Raw genomic sequence first — 6,110 nt, forward strand, 5'->3', positions numbered from 1 at the left:
TGTATTTTTTTGGCTGTAGAGGGCATTGATAAAGCATGGAACTCTTAGGAGAAATTGTGGACCGTTTGATAAAGCTTGTCGATTAGTGCCACTGGGCAAGTTTATGATGGCAAACCTATTGTCTTCTTTTTTCTTGAGCATAGTCTTATATATATATGGGGGCGAGTGTGAGTGAGAGTTGACGACGATTTTTACTTTTGTTTTCCTGTTCAGTAGTGGGTCACACATTCTGTTACTCATCCTCTAGTTATTAATAAACCATGATCTTATTGCTACCATAAACTACTAGATCAATCCAAGCTTCATAGAATGGGGAGACACGAGGAAAGATCATTACAACTATAAGGTACTCGGGATGAGGCTTGCCAAATCTCTCACATTGAATGTGGTTCTTCCTTTGCAATGTTACTCCCTTGATAAATCGACAAGTGAAAGACGAGACTAGTTATTCACTTTTGCTACTTGCTTGCTTACATGTAGTGTATATAAGTCATGTTTGTCACCAAATTTTGACATATATGCCAAACAATTTTGAGTGGATAGGCTCTTAAACTTGGTAATAACCTTCGTACGCAGCTTTTTCTTTGCATTACTTTTACATGGGAGTTAAAACAAATAAAAAACAGCTATACAATTCTTCTGCAAAGGAAAAAAAATAAATTAGAAAAGAAACATGCAGAAATGGAGGAAACACCTAAAAATGAAACATGCGACCAATGGCATTTATTATTCAACAAGTGATCAGACACACAAATGAATTTATACATCAAAATTAAGTTTGTGTCAGACTGAAGGCCAATGGGGGGAATTAGAAGGAAGAAAAACCCATTCTATGGGAGAAAAATTCTTGCTATATTGTAGGGAAAAATAAAATGTGCTAAAGAGTAGGAAAGTATGCCTAACTCCTCCAGTTTCACGAGTACTAGGAGTTCTTGAAAAGCAATATAAATTTTTAAAAGAAACTTTTACAGTAAATTAAACTACTAGCTTTTTATCCCCACTTTACCCCCACTGTCCCTAAGGTGACCCAAATCTGACTAATGTCGCTAAATAGAAGTGAGACCACGTCTCTTACTTACTCCTTGGGCCCCAATCCTTTTTAGGCAACCAAACACTTGATAATACATAAAACATCAAATTTTCATTTATCATGTAACTTATGCAATCATAAAGGTTCATTTCTTTCCTGATGAGTATTTTCATTACCGTTTTTCTCGGAATATACTGAATTTGCCAAGCCTTAATATATGAGAAATTTGAACTTTGCATATAAGTATAAAGGTGAACTATTGTGGGTTTCTAGATGCATTTGGCCTTCATTCTATTTCCTTTTGGGGGGGGGGGGGGGGGGGGGGGTTGCCATTTCCCGAGCTAAAACCCTTGAGCTAACAAGTTGGGACTCTATATGTGAAATTTACTTGATATTTGTATAAAATATCAAAGGTGGCAAACTAAATTTTGAAGAAATAATATATTTGGAAATTATTTCTTATTATTTGCAGCAAAAAAGTTTCTATGTTTCACATGCTATAAATAATGGATCTAGTAGGACTTGACAATTAAAGAGAACAAGGAATAATATCTTTGGAAATTGTTTCTTATTATTTGCAACAAAAATATTTTTAGGTTTCACATGATATAAATAATGAATCTAATACGAATCGACAATTAAAAGGAACTGAAACTTGAATGTCTTCAACAAAGCATGGTTTAGAGAAGGAATTGAACATGATTGTCTTCAATAAAGCATGGTTTAGAGACTACATTTTCCTGAGAAAAATATGTCATGCTAAACTCCAAGATAAGGTCTCTAGCAAAATGTGATTGTGTTGAACGACTAATTTCTCCAAAGAAATATGATTTTGAGATAACCTAGGTGTTGCGGGAGCGAATCACACCACCCATAAAGTGCATGCAACACAACCTAGAACAGCATAATGTCAATTGTTAACCCTCACGGCACACGGACACCCTATGATCTATAAACGTTGTATTATTTAGAGTCAGGTACCGGGCTTGTCGGTCCAATAGGAAAAGGGTAAGAGTGATCGCCGATGAGAGGCGCACTCTAACTGGGACATTCAAGGGATTAGTTGGCTAAGCACGGGCGCCCAAGTGTGAATGGGGTGAGCTCATATAAAAGCCAACTAAACCTAAAATTCACTCATTCTCTCATTTGTGCAATAGAAGAGTGCTCTTGCTCCATCTCCATCTCCATCTTCTTCTTCTTCACCTCCTTGTGTGTGTGTGTGTGTGTGTGTGTGTGTGTGTGTGTGAGAGAGAGAGAGAGAGAGAGAGAGAGAGAGAGAGGGAGAGTGTGTGTGCGATCGAGCATTGCGAAGGCACGACGGCGGCGAAGCGGTTGAGCGCGGCACGACTACAGCTTCTTCTTCATCGCGACGAGGAATCCACCACGAAGGCGAGCGTAGAGCGGTGAGTGACACACCCTTTGCTCTCTTGAGCTTGCTAGTTTAGGCTTGTTGTGTACTTAGAGCCGTCTGCGGCTCGCACACGGTGTATCGGCAAGTCCCTTGCTTCGACAGTGCGGCAAGGAGCGCACATTTTTGGCGCCGTTGCCGGGGATATGCCCTACACTAAGCTCGGTTAGCACTTTACGCTTTCTTGTGGTGCAATTTCTATCATAGGAAAGGCAGGGAATGAGTGTGTGTAGTTGTGTGGAGATTTCTGTTTTTTGCGTTTTCTACGTTTTCTGGTTTACACTGCACAGTTAGCATTTCTTGCGTTTTTGCATTTTCTGCATTTTCTGGTTCTGTCAAGTTTCAATTTCTGCATTTTCTGCATTTTTTGCGTTTTCTGTGTTAAATTTTCTGTCAAGTTCCAATTTCTGCAATTTTCTGCATTTTTTGTGCTTTTTCAAATTTCTGCATTTCTTGCGTTTTTTCAATTTCTGCATTTCTGCATTTTCAATTTCTGCATTTTCTGCATCAAATTTTAAAAAAAATAAAATAAAAAAAATCCGAAAAATAAAAACGCGAGTGAGTGGGCGGTTAAATTTTCGAAAATAAAAAAACGTGAGTTTAAAAACGGACGGGTTGGTTTGTATAAAAGATAGATCAGGATCGGGATCATTTCCCCAAGCCCAAGCCCAAGCCCAAGCCCAAGCCCAGGCCCAGGCCTCAGTCCTATGATATATACTAGACTCACTCTTATATGTATACCCTATTCCCTCAAGAGAGAATGAGAGCATGTGGGACAAGTCCTCCACTCTCCTCCCTTCTCTTTCCACTTGCACCCTTAGACTTTCTAGTTTGGGCCTAGTTCCCTACTGGAAATTGACAGTTTTAGTTAGGGATTCCGAGGGCATAGAGTGACCAAACGGAGGGCTGTAAAGCACGGCACGACCCTCTGACCGAGACGCTCGTTTTGAGCTATCATACGCTCTATTCTATAGCCGGGTCAGAAAAAAAGGACCAAAAAGTCAAATTAAGGAAAGACTTGGGTTGCAAAACACCCAAAAATACTAGGTGAGCAGCCTTCACGGGCACTCACTGACACCTTAGGGTATCAAAAGCACATGCACTTACGCTCCGGGCGGGTGCTAGAACACGAGCATATTGAGGGTGCCTCTGTTCATACGGACACCCATTACCCATCCACGATAGGCTCTAGACCCTCAGCGGGGACACAAGGTAGCACCACCCAAGACCCTAAAATAGCCGCTAGTGACTCCTCCTCCGACTTAGAAATCATGGAAGCATACCCTACCCAAAACACTGAGAGAGAAGGCCATGCACCTCCCGAAGCTCCACAGCCTAGTATTAGTATGTTTAGCCGTTTCATGGAAACATTAGGTAGAGCTACTCGCTCGGAACCTGATGCAAATGAAGCACACGAAGGGGGTGGGGAAGTGGACTCTCCTTTCACATCGCACGTGGACCCCACACCCCCAAAGAGTGTCCATGTGGATATCCTGCCAACTTCTTACCAAGAAGGCCCTGTTGAGCTACCTCCTTCAGAAGTTCCCTCTAGAGTACCGTTGCTGACAAGTAAAACCACGGGGAGCAACATTGCTTCTACCTCACAAGAAACCGTTAACACGTCGACTCTAGAAGGATTGTTCATTAATGATCATTGGACATACGACCTCCACACTGAGGTGTTGACGGATCTACACTCTGGCCACGCCTACCATGTAGGATGGATAGAGATTGTACAATCCACCTCTAGTGCCACGAGCATCGAAGATCAACAGAAAATGATCTGTAATGTTATCCATGGCATTATTCAATCAGAAAGGCAAAACCGAGGGGTAAATATACTCTCAACTGGCCCCATGAGATTTCTGGATACGAGCAAGGCTCAACAGCCCACTCTATCACAAATGGAGACTCCTCTAATGAGTCCCATGGACCCATCTTACGTCATTTCACCTGGGGTCTCTATGCAATCTGAGCCTCCGAGCGACAACTTTAGCTTCCCTAACTTGGCTCAACCCTCTATTAAGGAAAACACAGTGCTCACTCCAGGGATAAGCCTGACAGAGAATGTACCGATGACATCTACGATTAGCGCAGTGCCACTACCTAGTGTCGTAGTACCTAATATGGGGCCTCGACCGTATGTGCCTCTAGTCCCTTATGCACACATGGCCCCCACACCTCCAATTGTACCACTTGCTTATGCTCCTCGAGTGCCGCTCCCTAGCCCTTATCCGAGTGGACCTATGCCCGGTTATGTTCCATATCCTGTATCATCCACACATATGCCAAGACCGGTACCCATCCCTCTCCCACATATGATTCCAAGAGTACCTCCACCGGCCCTACCTCCTCACATAGGTGACTTGGCAGCGTTTGCTCAAACCATAGGTCGATCTATCGCGGAAAATATGCGTCATGCATCTGATAGAGAGCCTAGAAGTAAGGCAGTACAAATTGCCAAACTCACGCAAAAATTCAATGGGGACAAAGATGCTAGAAAACACATTGAAGTGTTTGAACAAGTATGTGATTCCTTAGGGGAACGCAACGAACTACATAAGTGCAATGCCTTAAGCTTGACCTTAAGTGGGAAGGCTGGAGATTGGTGTAGGACCCTAAGGGTGGACGAGAAAACAATCTACCCTACCCTTCGAAGGTTGTTTCTAAAGGAGTACATACGAGAAGGTGTGCTTTGGGGTGTAGCATCTCAGCTACAGAAGGCCGAACGTAAGGAAGGAGAGTCAGTAAGGGACTTCATTAGTCGTCTAAAGCACTTAAACTCTCACTGCCCTGTAAATGAGCGCTTCAACAATAACCAACTGCTTGATCGATTCATCCGAGGGTTGAGGAATGAAGGAATCCATAATGGACTAGTGATTAGAGGTATCACAACCTAGGAAGATGTCACTGCCAATGCAATCCAATTAGAGGACAACTTGATGATAGCAGGCATGAGGGTGTCTACTGACACGAGATCCACTAGCTCACAAGCCATTGAGTATGAACCCATGACTGCAAAGCCCATTGCCAATGAGCCAAAGGTATTTGAGACATTCTTGACAGACCTCACCAAGGCAATCCAAGAGTCTCTTAAGGATAATCGACCCCCTCAAAATAGTCACATGTATCCAAGAAGGGAGCAACAATGGTGTTCCATTTGCTTAGGTCCACATAGCACTAGTGAGTGCCCTACGTTTAGAGTAAAATTTAATGGAACTTGCAACGCATGTGGTAGGTATGGTCACCAAGCTAAGGATTGTTTAATGATCAAACGTATGATGGCAAATAGACCACCTGTAGCCTGGACGGATGCACCTCGAGCTCCTGTATTGATGCCTGCTCCACCTGTTGAGCAACTACCGCAACACATGGTCCCTAGATCTCAAAATGTTGTACAAGCTACACCGCTACCACCTCCTGTGCTAGGACCGCAGCCCCCGCATCCAAGAGTCGCCCCTATGAACCAAGTGGGTTGCGAGCCATCTAATGCTTATGCAGATGGCTGTGAGGAGGAAATAGACACTAGTATTGCCTACGGACTTGATACATTGGAAGAGTGTCCTATATACTACATGGAAGATTGTTGGGGACAAGTCAAGCCGGTTTATCAAGCTGCTGCTCTCGCATCCAGAGGTCAAAATATCAACACCCAGGCTAGGAGGCCACCTC

This window comes from Adiantum capillus-veneris, chromosome 28 (genome assembly GCF_014529385.1).
Source record: "Adiantum capillus-veneris isolate H3 chromosome 28, ASM1452938v2, whole genome shotgun sequence".
NCBI lineage: Eukaryota > Viridiplantae > Streptophyta > Polypodiopsida > Polypodiales > Pteridaceae > Adiantum > Adiantum capillus-veneris.